Genomic DNA, 18,298 nt, shown 5'->3' with positions numbered 1-18,298 from the left:
GAAATAAAAGCATCTTTACACTTATTCGATGAATCAATACTATTTTTAGGCAAAGATGAAATCCAAGTTTTAGCACGTTCTCGTAGTGAGAATAGAAATAGCTTCAATTTAACAATATCATTATCCACATCTTTTTTTGTTTTACATATTACACAACTCAACGAAATTATTTACATGGGATGCAACATCCTCATTAGGACTACCAGAAAATTGTTCTTCCATAACAAGATTCAACAAAGTGGCATTAATTTCATAAGATTCTACACTAGTGATGGGAGCAATCGCAGTACTAATAAAATCATTATTACTAGTGTTGGAAAAGTCAAACAACTTGGTATTTTCTTGAGACATCGTGACAAAGCAAGCAATCTAGCACATAAGTACATAAAAAGCAAACGAAAAGACGAATGGAAAGAGGGCGAATAAAAAGGCAAATGTTTTGTATTTTTCTAAAAACATTTTAGAAGTGGGGGAGAGAAAATCGATAGGAACATGGAAAATAATGTAATGCAAGAGATGAGAGTTTATGATATGTTCTTGATAGGCTTGATGTAGAACCTCCCCGCCAACGGTGCTAGAAATTCCTCCTGCCACTTCTTGAGCTTGCATTGATTTTCCCTTGAAGAGGAAAGGGTGATGCAGCAAAGTAGAGATAAGTATTTCCCTTAGTTAAGAACCAAGGTATCAATCCAGTAGGAGGCAGAAGCAAGTCCCCAATATATGCACCTGCACAAACTAACAAACACTTGCACTCAACGCAAAAAGCGGTTGTCAATCCTTTCACGGTCACTTGCAAGAGTAACACCTTAAGCAAGATGACATGATGTAGAGGGATAAACTCAAGCAATATGATATGTGCCTCGCTACCCCTACTATGACTGGGTGAGGACACCACAAGATCGAACCCATCACAAAGGACCTGTCTCATCGCAAGAAAAGCCAATCTAGTAGGCCAAACCAAATCGATAAATCAGAGAGAAATACTAAGCTACCTCAATCATGTATCAAAGAGTGCAAAGAAGACTCAAATAATATTCATTGATAATCTGATCATAAACCCACAATTCATCGGATCTCAACAAATGCACCGCAAAAGAAGATTACATCGAATAGATCTCCAAGAACATCGAGGAGAACATTGTATTGAAGATCAAAGAGAGAGAAGAAGCCATCTAGCCACTGGCGATGGACCCTTAGGTCCGTGGTAAACTACTCACGCTTCATCAAAAGGGTAGCAAGGTTGATGTAGAGGCCCTCCTTGATCGAATCCCCCTCCGGCAAAGTGCTGGAAAAGGCCCCAAGATGGGATCTCACGAGAATAGAAGCTTGCGGCGGCGGAAAAGTATTTTTGGTGTGCCCTCTGACGTAAGGGGAATATTTGGGTATTTATGGAGCAAGAGTTAGGGTTAGACAGTCTATGAGGGGGCCACAAGCCAGGGAGGTGCCCCCCTGGGAAGTGCCCTTATGGCTTGTGGCTGCCTCGTAGGTCTTATGGCCTCCTCTCCAAGTCTCCTTGGTTTCTTCTGGTCCAAGAAAAACAATTATAAATTTTTATTCCATTTGGACTCCGTTTGGTACTGATTTTCTATAAAAGCCAAAAACAAGGAAAAATAGCAACTGACACTGGGCACTAGGTTAATAAGTTAGTCCCAAAAAATATAAAATAGCATTTTAATGCATATAAAACATCAAAAACAGATAATATAATAACATGGAACAATCACAAATTATAGATACGTTGGAGATGTATCACACAGTATGAAACTGCAAGCTAGTGGCTCAGGCGTGCGACACGCTCCTTTCTTCACCCAAACTTGAATTATGGAGGAAGCCCTCAAACTCTTCTGGTCGAGGCTCTCTACTTTCCCCATCAGTGGGAATCATGCATATCTCACGAAATTCAGTAAGCAGAATCTGGTGATGCTCACCATATAAATAAAAGCGCACCTCAGGGGGTTCGAGCCTATTCAAGAAATGAAAGTTTCGCACAAAAGAATGAATTGCAAGCATAACACGTAACACATAATAGGTGCGTATAACATGCAAGATAGGATCCCAATTATTGTCACCTTGGGGTATACGGATCATAACACGTAATAGGTGTGCAGAACTTGCAAGATAGGATCAAGAGCACAAATATATTGGTGAAAACATAAAAAGTTCAGATCTGAAATCATGGCACTCGGGACCTACTGGCAAGCATTCACTTCAAAAAAAGACACATCTGTGACATTATGGCATGCATGAAAAAAATTACGTCATGGCTATGACACTTCTATGACGATAATTGTGACAAAACCACGTATCATCGTAGATGTGGTGGGCTCCTACTTCTATGACAAAAATGGTATTTTCGTCCTCGGCGGGCCGGGGACGCACCTACAAGACATTCTTTGGGCCGCCAATGCTTAAAAAATCATCATAAAAGTGAGGGTGAGGAAATTATCGCAGAGTTCCTGGTTACGCTGGGTGGTCGAGGCCGAGCGATGCGGTGCTTCTATAACTGAAGTCGAGTGAGAGGCATTCACTTACTGAACCCGAGCGATCGCATGCTGCTACATACTGAAGTCGATCGACCGATCCCTTCGCTCCTAACTGAACACGACCGACTCCTTCGCTGCTAACTGAACCTGATCGATCGCTGCTGCTGCTTACTGAAGACGATCGAACCCCCGTGCGAGACATGGCTAGCTGGTTGGGTTCCCTTTGGATGAACAGTGCCTGTTGCTGCCTCGTGCGCGATACGTAGAACGAGTCGAGATGTGGTGTGAGTCGAGCTGGTTGGGTTGTCCGTGGATGAACAATTCCCGTTGGGGGTTGGATGAACAGGACCCCGGCCTTGTGTAGGCAGTTGCCGCTGGATGAACAGGACCCCGTGGTAGTACGCGGTTGCAGCTAGATGAACATGACCCCGAGGAGGCCGCCACACACCCCAGCCGGTTGGGGGTGGATGAACCGAACCCCGTGGAGGCTGGTTGAACTATAGCCGATGGATGTTTGATGAACAGTAACCCGTGGATGTATAGTGGCTGGTGGAGGCTGGAGACGGTGGATGAACAGTGGCAGCTGGAGGCTGGAGGAAGTCGACGGTGGATGAACAGTAGCCCGTGGAGTCCTGTTTTGTGATACGCCACACCCCTCCCAATGAAGAGGACCCTGTTTCGACCATAGGAGGTCGAAGAGAAGTATGTTTCCTCTGTTTTGCGGTAGGCCAGACCCCTCCCGATCAACAGGACCCCGTTTCAAACGTAGGAGCTCGAACAGAAGTCTGTTTCCTCCTTTTTGCAGGACACCAGACCCTTCCCGATGAACAGGATCCCGTTTCGACCATACACGGTCGAACAGAAGGCCGTTTCCTCCATACTATGGTACGGCAGATCCCATTTCGGCTGTTCTGTCCAAGCCAGTTGGCTCCCGGTGAACATGACACATTCCAACCCAGACGGTTGGCTGTCGATGAACAAGATGTCATTGCTGTACGCGTTCAAGATCACGCTTGTATGTACGTACGTGGCCGTCATTTTTGCAGCATGGATGTCTTACGTGTATAGAATTTTGACGGGACTGCCTGAACTGCTACCGCTCCTTAGTCGGCCACGGTTGATCGTGGCAGACAGACCGATCGACCGGTATGTACTTACATGTCTGCGCCTACACAGACAACAGTACGTACGCTTTGACTTGGTGGGTCCCAGCTATCAGGGAGGATAAGAATGCACTTCCTTGCCTGCGAAGATAAAGCTGGTGGGTCCCAGCTGTTAGGGGGAGGAATCATTTCTTCTGCAAAATAAGATGGCACTTCCTTGCGTGCGAAGATGTAGATGGTAGGTCTAGCTGTCAGCCTCACCATGTATAGTCCACTTTCGCTGGATGTCGCTTGTCGACCACGTTGACGATGCCGCCCCGAGAGCCCCAAGGCGGTGGACGACGGCGAGGCCTAGGAAGGGAACGATCCGGAGCAGGGGAAGACAAGGCAGTGGTTTTCCACGCAGAAGGGAGTATGAGGGTTGACTGGTTCGGCTGCCATCGCCGGAAAATAACATGGGTTGTGGGTGAGTAAAGGGAAGGCCTGGCCAGTGGTGGAGTGATGTCTGGCGATGATGCCTACACAACAGCACAGCCGGCCATGGGAGGTGGGAGCAGGCGGTATGGACGAAGCTAGTTTGGGCTGCTAGAGCAAGTAGATCAGAGGTTAAAGAAGCACCACGGCGGTTGGATTAAGATTCAATGGTCACTGCTGCTAGAATCATTTGTTGACTAAGTTGACAAAGCGGTGCGTACGATTCAACTTAGTAGGCCCACAAGTCAGCCTCCAAATTGGGTGGGTCCCATCTGGAAGCGGGAGGAATCATTTTTCTTGCGCGTAATAAGGAGGCACTTTCTTGCGTGCGAAGATGTAGGTGGTCGGTCTCAGCTGTCGGGGGGGGGGAACTTTCTTTTCCGCGTAATAAGGATGCATTTGCTTGCGTGCGGAGATGTAGATGGTGGGTCTCTCTTGTCAGTGGGGGCAATCATATTTGTGCGTAATAAGGATGCACTTCCTTGCGTGCAAAGATGTAGCTGGTGGGTCCCAACTGTCAGGGGAGGAAACATTATTTTCCCTAGCAAAAAGGAGGTACTTGCATGCGTGCGTCCATGGATGTCGTGCGTGTCCACTGTCAGCCTCTCCACGTACAGTCGTCTTTCGATGACTCTCGCTTGTTGAACACGTTGACCATGCCGCGCCGAGTGGACTAAGGCAGTGGATGACGTCGAGGCCTCAGACGGGAACGACCTAGAGATAGGGAACACGCGGCAGTGGAGTCGGAGATGGACAGGAGTGCGAGACTTGACTGGTTCGGGTGCGAGCTGGAGCTACACTCGACAGAGAATAACAGGAGGTGCAGAGGAGTGGAGGGATGGGCTGGCCGTCCGTGGGGTAGTGTTTCGCTCTGAGGTGCGCGAAGCAGCACCGCTGGACGTTGGAGGCTGGAGTATGTGGTCCCGTCAGCGCTGGAGGAAGAAGACGAGAGATTGAAGAAGAATGTCGACCTTTGGATGTAAATCAAACGCCTTGCTTAGGCTTCGACCTATTCGCCCACATGCCAGCGAGTCCATTGGGTGGGCTCGGTGAAACAATAATGTAGCATCAATACAGCCCATTTGTATGTTATGTTAGGATTTATAGCCCATTTACAATATTTTTTCGAAATACACGAATTTGCTTGGCTGGGTTATCATGTTGGGCTGGATGGAGAAATGTCATAAAACATAAGCACGTGGTTGCACATCTATTACTACATTGGTCAGTAAAATATTAGCAAACTTATGTTCACCAGGAATTAACTTGCAAGCTTGTTGTTAAACAATTATTATTTTGTAAGAACTTATCATTTATGAAATAAAATAGTATTTTAATTTGATGAGTTAATAAGACGTGGGGTATTATTATCTTTTAGGCTAGATGTGGGACAGTTGAGTTTGTTCTAGGGAAAACTAGTGGGAGAAAAATCAGATTACCTCAAAAAAGAAAGTGGGAGAAAAATCAGAGATAGGATTAATAAAAAGGAAAAAAGCAAGTGGTATGGTGTATACAAAGGTTGGACGAAGGACAGGTTGAACGGGAACCTTAGGTTGTTTAAAATATATAATCATGTTGTGGGCCACGGATGTCCTAAGAAAAGAAACCCGCGCTGGGCGGCCACGGTCTAGTTGATACCTTCTGGACCTTAAAAAAAGGAAACACGGCAGTACAATGAACTAGTTACATACATAAGCAAATAGCCACTCAAAAAATAAAAGACAAACAGGTTAATGGGTTCTTAGAGAAAATATTTCGGATAAAGAGATAATATGACACATAGGATAATGCATGAAACACGCAGATGATAATGGTGCTTAAACAGACAAACTACACCATCTAGATCTTCCTGGCACGCTAGATCATGACGGTGCAGCTGTGCGTGTACTCCTCGGTTACGAGAAGCAGACACGCCCTCATGTCCAAGATCCGCATGTACATGTCGTAGCATACATATGCGTCCTTGGCCGTGTAGGTGATGTAGGCTAGATTCCGAGGTACCTCCCATGTGTTCAGGTCCATCGTATCCACGTCTTATTTCATGTTGGCATAGCAGGGGTTGATGATGGCCATGACTAGGTCAACCACGGAGTCCTTCTCCGCCCACAGCCGACAATCTTGTATTGCTTCTGGATGTCAACGAGCTTTTTGCACCAGATGGCCGAATTCTAAAGCACAGTGGTGTTCTTCCTGCTCTCCATCATAGCGAAGGTGCAGTCGGCGGTGCTAATGAAATGTGTGAATGCTCCAGAACCTCTGATGGCCCTACAGTAATGGTAGACGAGAACCCCGTCCCGCACGCATACCTGGCCGATGGCGATCCGCTGGTCCCTGCCAGGAGACGGATGGATGGGCACAAGGTCTAGTCCCTCGACCGTGTGCTTTTCCTCATGTAGGTACTGCTTGAACTTGGCCAAGAAGATCTTAACCGAGTCCGGATCGTTGGTGTATATCACATACAACTTGGTGCTGCCATGGGTCTGAATGGTGAACTCAAAGGTGAACTCCTTGCTGAAGTCCATATCCAGAAGGCTCACCCCTCGGATAGCCATTGGAGTCTCTTCACACGCATAGTTGATGCGGCGGTTCTCATTTTGTGGGGATTGGGGGCAGGGGGAAGATGAAGACGATGGGGAGATATGGAGAGCGGAGGGCTCCTTATTTACATCGGGGATCGGTGTGTAGAGGGGTACTGGGGGGCGGCAGCAGTTGTTCATTTTTTCAATCTTAGGGAACTGCAATCGCTAGTGAATGTAGTGAGTATGCAGCGGCAGCGTTAGTTTTTCAACTCTTTGGAACTGCAATCGCGAGTAAATATAGTGGGTACACGCGGCAGCAGTTGTACTCCTACTACCCCTCCTCCCTCGCCCGCTGTCGGTTCTAAATCCGGCATATCTCGTAGTAAGGGTCCTAAGCTAGGCGTCTTGGAGCAATGGTAACACGGACACAGGATTTTACCCAGGCTCGGGCTCTCTCGAAGTGATAATACCCTACGTCCTAATTTTGATTGTATTCATATGGGGGATAGTACAGAGTACATATGTCTACCATGAGATTGTTCTAATGAATATCAGTTGATCAATTTACTAGCCTGTCCTCGGTTTATATAATGCACCAGAGGCCTAGGGTTTAGAAGAGTCCTCGTCTTGGGCGCCAAATCTTGTGGAATATCCCTTGTATGCGGCATGGGCTGCATGAACTAGCCCAATAATGAACCGCGATGGGGGTCCTCGGCCCGATCCACCTTGTCAGGAGACGACATGGCGAGTACCCCTAGTCCAGGACACCGTTAGTAGCCCCCTGAACCGGTCTTCTAGCTGCGGAGGCTCCACGATTCCTCTGAACTGTTCATCATATTTGGTCGTCGGTCTTGAAAATTGGTTCAGCAAATCTTCCCATCTTCGATGTTTGGGATTTCTGAGCTAAATACTAAGAGTTCACATGTCGGGCATCCGAGGAGCCCTTTATGTCTTCGGCCTTTATATATGCCTTGTTATTTTTTACGCCACACCTCGGGTTTGAAGTGTTCCCTGTGCGGCGGTGTCCTCTTGCGTCTGAGCTCCAACACCGGACTGCATCTGAGGTGTCTTTTGGCGGCCGAGCTCCAACACCGATCTGCATCCAAGATGTCCATTTGCGGCCGAGCTCCAACGCCGAACTGCATCCGAGCTCCAACACCGGACTATATCTGAGGTATCTTTTTTTAGCTGAGCTCTACCGCTAGTTGGCATTTGAGGTGTCATAGATTACCTCAGTCCCTGAAAAATTTGAAGGAGTTCAGCCGAGCTTAATGCCAAAAATGCCCTCTATGGAGTCGGCCACTTGCATCCGAGCTTTATGCCGGACTGCTTTCGAGGTGGTGCACCACCTCGACCGCGGGCTGATTGTTTGAGATATATAGCCAGTAGGCCTCAGGGTGTGTAGGCCTAAAATCCGAGATGCACCTGAGGGAAAACAAGAAACCGCTGATCCTAGTAGCCCCTAAGAATTAGGTCGATTCACAAAATCGGCCTGAGGCTCAACTCCTAGCTCGGCAGCATACGTAGGAATAGAAACGCACTGTGAAGACGCACTGTGAAGTAGCCCCCGAGACTCAGGTAGGGTGCGACTGCCCAACCTTAGGATCGTAATCTCCTCGGAAACCATTTTGCACTTTGTAAATTGTCTGATTAAATCATCAATGCAGTAGCCCCCAATCCTTAATTTGGATATGGGTGGCCGAATTAAGGATCGATATCCGTTTGACAGAAAATTGTGTTGTGTTTAACACAAACATCTCGGAAAGAGAATGAAGATCTCTTAAAGGTGATAGAGCTAGCGAAAGCCGGGCTCGCCAAGGTCGGCACCAAGGGGCTTAATAGATAGGAAGTCAATGCCAATACGAAATTATGAGATCATTATGTCAGCTGCTCGGTTGTCTCAGTGAGGTTATGCCCTTGACTCTCTAAAAGATGGGCTACATTAAATTGACTTACTCACAATTTATATGTAATGATTCTATGTATCCAAGTACTTTACAGCATTAATGCTCGGATCTGCTTTGTACAAAACTTTGTTGACCGACCAACGGCTTCAACCTCCTCGGCCAGTAGCTGGGCAGTGTTTGTCCTACTTTATAAGGCCTTTATAAGGGCAAAGATTTACCGAAAACCAAGCAATCCATCCATAAAGTTTTATAAACAAAGGTAGGTGGATAGATATGTTATATTAGTTTTTAACGTAAGAAACATCTTCTAGGAAAAATAGTTCCTTTATAAGTTCCTTTTCCCAGGCTAACATGTTGACCGTGATCCTGAGACCTCAACTCTGATCAATGTGGGAGGAAAATATTGATGATTTAATTGGGGAAAGTTCCTGAACTCTATGGTCTTTAATGAACCTAAATTTTCACTTATGTCGTTGCCAACCAATTATTTTCTTAAGATGGCTAGCTTTCGGCTTCACCCAGTATGAGGTACTAACCCGGATGATCCGGAAGTAACAACCACAGAGGTGCTCCCTTTACCCCCTAGACATACTATCAGGAACGTAGGGGGTAAGCACAGGAGCCACGCAACCCAACTTGGCCGAAATCTCAAGTCAAATTGATGCATATTGATGGCTTTATAACGATAATTACGAAAGGCAATGCTTCTATATTGAATACAAACGCTGATGGTATATGCTTATTTTGACTCTGTTGCGACCGCTTATCATTTGAAAGTGGCCCATCATCGGCTTCTACCCCTTTGTAGATGATATGCAGGGTGTTTCTGTAGTAACAAGACAACCCTTAGCCGACGTCTCGGTGCCCGAAGGCAGTTGCGTTAGCAGAAACGAGGCAATCAGATATGCAGGCTTTATAACTTTCACTTAGTCATAGGAGCTTAAAGTTGGGAGGCCAGTTATTAGCCCCTGGTTAATGTTCGACGTCAGCCGAGGTCAAGCCGTTAACACTTTCGCCAGTTTAATGAAAGGCCCATTGAGTAACCTCTATCGGTCTATACTTTGACACAGTCATCGGATCACTGACAAGTTTATGCCCATTGTGACAGTCAGTTTTCGGCTTTCACCACTAAGGCACTTAACCATTCGAGTTGGAAGCACAATCGTAGTGTTGTTCTCCCTTTGCACACCTAGTCGAACAAAGCGGAACATAGTTGGCAATCACAGGAGCCGGGCAACCCAACTCTTGACCGAAGACACAAGTCGAAACTGATGCATATAAAGCAATATCCGCGAACGTTTTGCCGAGGACTCCTCGGGGTACCTTGGCTTTTGGTGGGTTCGGTGCTAGTCGCAGCCCCCCGTTGATATTGCGGATGCTTTAATGGAGTCCGACGTTGCACTGCGAGACTTATTCTAGCGACACACAAATAGGCTAAAAGTGTCGTAAGCTCAGAGAACCAAAAAAACTCACATAAAACCTTTACGTACTAAATTAAATCAAGTTTTTTTGGTTCCAATCCAAAATTGGTCTTAAAATTAGTTTGTGCTTTCATCGTGCTTTAACATGACACATTCGATCTCAAGACTGCAAGCGGGTCAGCCTGTGGCTTCAACCTCCCATCCCGAAGGCAGAGTGCTTCTCGTTAGGCTAGTTTAGAGAACTAAAGTCGAGCGGCTTGAGAGAGAAATTAGGCTAGCCGGCTATTGACCACACACTCGCGTCGAAAAAAGGAGCGATAGAAAAAGACTTTGCAACGACCAAGAATAAAATAATTATTATAAAATGGCTCATATAAATTTAAGAGCCCCAGTTAACTTGGGTAAATGAATTGTTCTTTAACAAACAATTTTTTAAACAAACTAAGTTTTTAACAAACAATTTATTTAAGACAAAAAATATAATGCATGGTCGAACCGAACAAAAATAAAAATGCTGGAAAAAAGATGAGCATGAACGCGACTTATCTGGTTAAGGTGCTCGGTGTTGAGAACATGGTCTGAGTTTGTGGCGGGACGAAGCCCCAGCCCCCAAGCTGGTCCCGAGGTGCCCGAGCGAAGAGCTCGGCTTGATGAAGTGACAACACAACACTGTCAATATGTCGAGGTAAAGCTCCTGGTCCAGCCGAGGAGAGAGAGTAGGTCGGTAGGATGACACCAAAGTCCTTGGAGAAGGTCGATGAAGAGATGGCAAAGCCCCCGATGCAGTCGAAGTGATGGAGTAGGTCGACTAATCGCTCGTCGGCTTGATGAAGTGACACCGCGGGGATGCCGAAACTTGGGCGGCGCGCCAAGGAGATGACAAACTTAGATCGGCAGAGAAGGGACGATGACGTCCTCATGCCGAGGTGACCGTGTGACGCAGCCGAAGTCAATTACCTACACATGCAAAATAGTGCAGTCCAAAAATTAATAATATAAATATATAAAAAATCCTTGCATAATTAGTTGACACAAAATAAGTTATTTACAGAGATGTGGCCTGGCGCCAAAGTCAATGTCAATGCAGGGCATCGGCGTGATTCGGTGAAGGCGTCACAATGCCTGAATTCGGAGGGCGGTCTGAGTTCCAAATGCGGCGTTCGCGGAACTGCGGAAGGGAAACTGACCGAACCATCACGCAATTGTTGTTTAATGCGGCAACCATTTCACAGACCTATGTACAAAGGATAACAGTAACCAGAGTAATGATTTCCTTCGAAAAAATAAATTCGTGCTAGCAGAAATTACTAGGATTAATAGCACATGGTTCGTTTGTTCAGCAGTCGTTGTAGTAATCCAAAGAAAAACATGCGGACGCACATAGGTTTGCTTCTACTACATGGAGGTAGGACGAACTAGTAATAGTACTAGCAAAATCTCTAGCACATGGGAAGTGCATGTAATATAAAGGAGGAAAGCACATACTACCTTAATTAAACAATAAAGAAAAGAGGAAAGAATCAGGACTCCTTGTGTGATACTAGCGATCGGAATTAACCCCATCTACGCTGCTCCCCATGAATTAGAGCTAGCTCGCCATTGTCCGCGGCTGCAATGCTGCCGGCCGGATTGCACAGTTTTTCTTCTTGATTTGACATGCAGCGAATCTAGTTTGCTACTATGCGCGCCTCATCTGGAACAGCCATTTTGGATCTCCTACGATGCATAGCACATCCTCACAAGTTGCGTCTGCTGCTAGTTCGTCGTGGCAGACCTCATATCTAAGGTGTAAGGAGCCATCACACACGGTCGTCGCCGCTCAAATTTTCTTGATAAACAGAATAGCATAACATGGCAGGGACGATTTGCGAAAAAGATAATTTATGAAAAACATATCTAACTGAAAAAATATCACCTTATCATCCCACCGATCCGTGACAATCACCCACCAGGCTCTCAATGAAAGGACCAATCTCGCTTCTAAATCTGGCATATCTCGTAGTAGGGGTCCTCGGCTAGGCTTCTTGGAGTGATGGTAACACGGACACATGATTTTACCCAGGTTCGGGCTCTCTCGAAGAGATAATACCCTACGTCCTGCTTTTGATTGTATTCGTATGGGGGATAGTACAGAGTACATGTGTCTACCACGAGATTGTCCTAATGAATATCAGTTGATCTATTAACTAGCCTGGCCTAGGTTTGTATAATGCACCAGAGGCCTAGGGTTTAGAAGAGTCCTCGTCTTGGGAGCCAAGTCTTGTGGAACATCCCTTGTATGCGGCATGGGCTACCTGAACTGGCCCAATAGTGAACAGTCATGGGGGTCCTCGGCCCGATCCACCTAGTCGAGAGACGACATGGTGAGCACCCCCTAGTCCAGGACACCTTCACCCACTATACGCCCGGGAGAACACGCCTCCTCGACGTATTCAAATGCCTCCATTAAACCGGCTTGGAAGCCGAGTAACCTATTCTAGCCACACGTCTGTTCACGAGTGGGTAACTTTACTTAAATTTTATGCGCTTTACATAAATTTAATTCTTAAAACAAACAAAGCATTGGCTTCTTCTATTAGTGCAATAGGATCAACACGCAAAAGTATTAGAATTATTATTCTCATGATGCACGTGATTAGCTCATTAGCCGCACTTTCAAAATTACAAAACAACCAAGTTTGAACAACTTGTTATGGTTGTTGTCCTCTGCATCATCATGCCATGTTTCCGAGCTTGCAAGATTCACAACCAACCCATAATATTCAAGTAATAAGTACAACAAAGATGCCTACACATATGAATTATTCACAGACCACTGCCGATAGTTACGGTACAACTAAAATGTTGTGAGAATGTGAACAAATAAATAAACACCAACCGATTCTTTGTGTAAACAATTTGATTAAAAGATTTGCTGAAACATTGAACCAGTCCTGTTTATGACCACACAGGTCAAACATTGGCAGATAAAATGTTCAGCATCACTGGTGGCACTACCACTTGCAACTTCTGCGTTATAGATTTTTAAGTAGTGTGGAGCCTCATCCTTAGTATTTAACAAATATACATAGCACAATCTAGTGGAATTATCAATCAACTTCATGAAATATTTCTTTCCACCTGTAGTCAAGGCACCATTCATCTCGCACTGATCTAAATGTATGAGCTGATGAGCTCTAGTGGTGCCAGGTGTCTCTCCTTGCGGGCTTGTGAGGCTAACGGTGTTGCTTAGCTTGCACATATGCACGACACTCGAAGCCTTTGGCTAAAGTGGAACTTGGGATTAAATCCATGTTGGCTAGCCATGTCGTACAACCCAAGACCATTCCAACATCTGTAGTTGAGTATTCCTGTTAGCATAGATAAAGAAAGAGGATGATTACTATAATAGTGGACCTAGTTGAAGCAAGTTTATTTTCAAAATGAGAAAAAATTGTGAGAGAATAGCTTTATAAAAATACAATGTTAGCACAGTATGAGAAAGCACGATCATGTGGATAAAGGACAGTATTGATCAGTGTGGCAGTAGAAGGAGGATCGTCGACTCATTCAAATCTCTTTTTTTGTGCAGTTCAACAAAAATTATGGTGTCCGCCATGCCGCGAGGGAGAGAGGTGGCTTGCGCGTATCCTCAATGGTAGGCCTGATTGACTCAACTAGTTCAGTGCACATGCTATGTGATTGATGCAATGCACCTGGACTTGATTCTGCTGGATACGCCTTTTGCAAGTTATCAACATTGGAAATGAAATGGTAGCTAAGACAATAGCTCTATTTTAAATGTCTTATTACTTCATTTTATCAGTGGTAGTAGCGGTGCCAAAACATTGCCTCAAATTATTTGTGGCATTAAATGAAGATGCAAAAACACTATCATTATTGCTTTCTCATGGCAATGCCAAAACACTAGCACAATATCACTAGCTGGATGCAGAGTCAAAAACAACAAAAAAGGAACATACCCGGTCATGGGAAATATAACTGAGAGAGGGGCCCTGCGCCGCCACAACGGTAGGCCTGATGGACTCAGCCAGTTCAAGACTCGATTCTCCTGGATACGCCTTATACAAGTGGTGAACCTGTAAGTCCACTCGGATGAATCAATTCATGCCACCTTTTTGTGCAGTTCACCCAAAATGAAGCAATGTTTGCATCATGCAGCTAGCAAGAAGTACTTGGTCTCATGAGCTGCAGCTTCTTCTTCATTAGTTGCACTATAATTGAGCAACATTACGGTTGGATGTCATGTTGATGCAATGTGCAACTATAATTTGCTTATCCTTTTGTGAAGTTCCACTAAAATCAAGGTCCATTGTGGTGACGGCGACGGCTATTCTTGCAAAGGCAAATAAACTGTTGCACAAGATTACCCGCAGAGTTAGGCGAAGAGTTAGAAACTCCAATCACCCTTTGTGCAGTTCCACTAAAATTGAGAGACGTTGCCCATGTGACATTTTAGTTGAACTGCACTGTAACACCCTGTTATGCCTGGCGGGATAAACACTGGCCCCATAGACCAACACTAGTCTTTCCTCCACACTTTGTCCTTACTCGTGCGCTCCGGGGAGCTACTTCCTGTCGGTCACCCATCCTAGAATTACCGTAATCCAAGCACGCTTAAAATTTAAATTTCTTTTCGAATGGGCTCCCAGAAAAGAAAGAATTCCTTGTTGATATGAGTAGTCTATCATTCATATTAAGCTAGGCTCTCACATACACCCCCACTCAAAGGAACCGACGTACTCGTCGGCCCATCAAGAAGGTTCCCTCTTGGCACACATATGTGCGTCCAGTCCAACACATGTGCCATGCCGTGTGCCACAATGGGCCACACACGCCATGCACCACATGCCCGCGCACCTGAGCCGCGCATGTCCGCGTAACCACGAGGGTCGGCTCTGATACCAATTGTAACTCCTTGTTACACCTGGCGGGATTAAGACTGGCCCCACAAACCAACACTAGTCTTTCCTGCGCACTTTGTCCTCACTCGTGGGCACTCGGGAGCTACTTCCTAGTCGGTCACCCATCCTAGAATTACCCCAAGCCAAGCACGCTTAACTTTGGAGTTCTTTTCGAATGGGCTCTCGGAAAAGAAGGAATTTCTTGTTCATATGAGTAGTCTATCATTTCTATTAATCCAGGCACTCACATGCACAAGACACTCTGTCAAAAGAAAAGTGTTTTGTGTAGTTGACCAAAAGGTCACAATAGTAATGAGGTGAAATGGATATCTCTATCTGCACAATAAATATAGAAAGAAAATAGTTACTGGTCAATAACCAGATATGAAACATACACGAAATGAAAAGAAGCATCTTCATCATCTTCATGGCAATCACGCAAAGACAGTACATATTTTAAAACGGAAGCATAGCTTCATATTACGGGAAACATTACGATCAACAATGACATTAGTCAAATATGGCATTACTTTAATGGGGGAATTGCTTATTTTACCAGATACATTAGATTAACAGCAGCTAAAGAGTTGGTATAAGGCCATGGGAGAGTGGGGACACTAGGACATTCACTAGCGTAAAGAAGCAACTTATCATAATGGGAAAAATAGAAGGAGAGTACCATTTGTAGAACAGTTTAATTGCATCTTATTACTGGAGGCATTAAATTAACAATAACATTGGTTGGACATGTCCTTACTGTAACAGTGGGATTGCTTAGTTTTACAACCGCCCTTACATTAACAACAACAACAACAACAACAACAACAACAACAACAACAACAACAACAACAACAACAACAACAACAACAACAACAACAACAAAAAGTTGGTATAAGGGCATGCGACAGTGGACGCATTAGCACCATGTACCTACAGGGAGGCACAAAGTGGTGATGCCAACATCCAATCAAGATCCGGGCTGGTCTCAAATTTTGTTCTCTTTACCCACCTTTTACTATGTGAGGGCAGCAAATCTAATCCTAGACATACTCTGTTGACTTGTCCCCCAGCCGTTTGTCGTGGGAGTAAGTCTGATAGTAAGAATAGGGGGTACGTAGGAGGAGGCAAGGCCCTAGCTACGACATGGTTGTACACGCGAGTTTACGAGTTCAGGCCCCTCTCGGTGGAGGTAACAGCCCTACGTCTCGATGCCCGGAGGCTTGTCGACTGGAATATGCGTGTGAGTTATAGGGGGTGCGAACCCTTGTGATAGAAGAGGGGTGGCTTATATAGAGTGCGCCAGGCCCCTCCAGCCCTCGGTTACAAAGGGTTCAATGTAAGTTAAGGCAGGGACGTTACTGATAACGCCTGCTATAAATGGCTATTAATGATCTTTAAGACTACAGAGTGAACGCCTGACCATTGCCATACTGGGGCGACTGTAGGTCTTCTGTGCTCCGAATGATACTTCGGTATGGTCAAGTGACGCTATCTTGGTCGAGTGGAATTGGGGTATCCGAGTGGAATAGCTGGTCGAGTGGATTGCACTCCAAGGTGATTTCAGTCGGTATCTTCTGTTGGTCTTTCAATGTCTTTGATTCTATGGCAGTGTCCTTGGGTGGGGCGTCTAGGTCAGGCCTATGACCCTACCCTAGGTACATGTCATCGTCATTAGCCCCCGAATGGATTGAGGTCCGAGTGAGGAAGGGTTGAGGTTGGTTCCGACTCGATTCTATGCTTTGGAGGCATTTCATCGAGGTCTGGAAATCATACTGGAACTTTGACCCTGCATCAGTCGCCTTGATCGATTCTGAGGTCGTCGAGTGAATTATGTCGATAATCTTCGAGTGAATTGGAGCCTGAAATCTTATGTGCGATTGGTTGCTCTGCGGTTCTCGGATCTCACGGGGTTTGAAAATTTGGAGAAGTGCGCGGGACGGAACATGCTGCAGTAAGCGAAGCGAGTAGACAGGGACGCCTGGATCTCCACGCCACCTTTTGCGCCACATATCGGGTGAGCGACTGTTGCGGGATATGATAAGATTGCTCGGGCCCACAGGCCAGCCACTTGGAAGCAACCCCATAAAAGGCATCGAAGCCGATACAATGTACAGTGTGCCTCATTCGATCCCCTTCTTCTCTGGCTTTCTACCTCATTTCCCTTTGCTCTCGATGCTTCCGCCCGCCCCGCTCGCACTCTGCCGCCATGGTGAAGGAGAAGACTGCAACCATGGAGCGCGCAGAGAAGGCGGCGACGAAGGACAAGAAGACGGCTCGGGGGTCTTCATCACGGTCTGGTCTTCCGCCTGGTTGGATCCAGGGGGACTGGATCCGCTCCACCGTCGAGCAGGAGGATTTGGAGAGGCTCACCGCCGATGGCATGATTGTTCCTGGATCTTGGAGGCTGCCGGAGGGGGAATCCGAGCCCCAGCCGTGCGAGGGTGAGCGTGTCCTCCTCACCACCCACGTCGATCGAGGTTTTTCCCTTCCCCCGCATCCGTTCTTTCGCGGTTTCTTGAACTTTTTCGGTGCTTAGATTCACCATTTCCCCCCAAACACAATCTCGTATCTTGCTGCGTTCATCTCAATGTGCGAAAACTTCTTGGGGTGCCAACTACACTGGGGCCTATTCAAACACATCTTCACTTGCCGTTCTCAGGCGGTGAAGAAGGCTAACCCGACTGATAAAAAGACGCATGCGGTCCAAATGTGCGCGGGATTATGGATTTAAATTAGGGGTAGAAGTACTTTTCCTCCCATGACCTTTCCCGAGTTAGTCAGAGGATGGCAGTCGACCTGGTTCTACTGCAAAGACATCACGACTCTTGGTCAGTCGACCAGCCTCCCCCTTTCACTATGGAGAGACTCCACCAACCTTCTTCACTGATTGTGAACCCAGAGGAGAAAGGCGAGGTGTCCCTTTTAGTCGAAACAGTCATTAACTTAGTCTGGGAGGGTGTGACTGGCATGGATCTGTTGGAGGTGTTCCACAGTCAACGCATCCAGCCTCTCCAAGCCCGCGATCATCCAATGTGGATGTACTCGGGCCCTGAAGACACCGTTTGGGTCCACCCAGAGGAGGTTGCCAAGGAGACGGTGGCTCAGTGGCTGCGGAGCATCATTGGGAACAAGGGTAACCCCACGGGGTCGAGGAGGATTCGGCCATTCAATGCTGACCACGAGCCAGAAGAGGTCAGGCTCAATATACTGAGTGTTTTGTTCTTTCGATCTGCAATTGCTCTTGAATATGACTGATACTTGTTAACTTACGTCTTGCAGATTTATACCAAGATGTACTCGATGCCAAATGGGGAGCAGCTCTAGGAGGGAGTGGAGAGCGAAGGCGGAAGTGCCGACTGGCACAAAAGATGATAGTGATGAAGACACCGAGGATTTTGGTAGCAGTGAGGAAGTCGACTCGCCGCCCCACTCTGAGCGGCGTTCCAAGCAGGCACAGGATCCTGCGGGTGGGCGCGGCAAAGCAGCT

The sequence above is a fragment of the Triticum aestivum genome, chromosome 1D (genome assembly GCF_018294505.1).
Source record: "Triticum aestivum cultivar Chinese Spring chromosome 1D, IWGSC CS RefSeq v2.1, whole genome shotgun sequence".
Lineage (NCBI taxonomy): Eukaryota > Viridiplantae > Streptophyta > Magnoliopsida > Poales > Poaceae > Triticum > Triticum aestivum.
The sequence above is the reverse complement of the archived record's forward strand: the minus strand, read 5'-3'. Positions refer to the sequence as shown.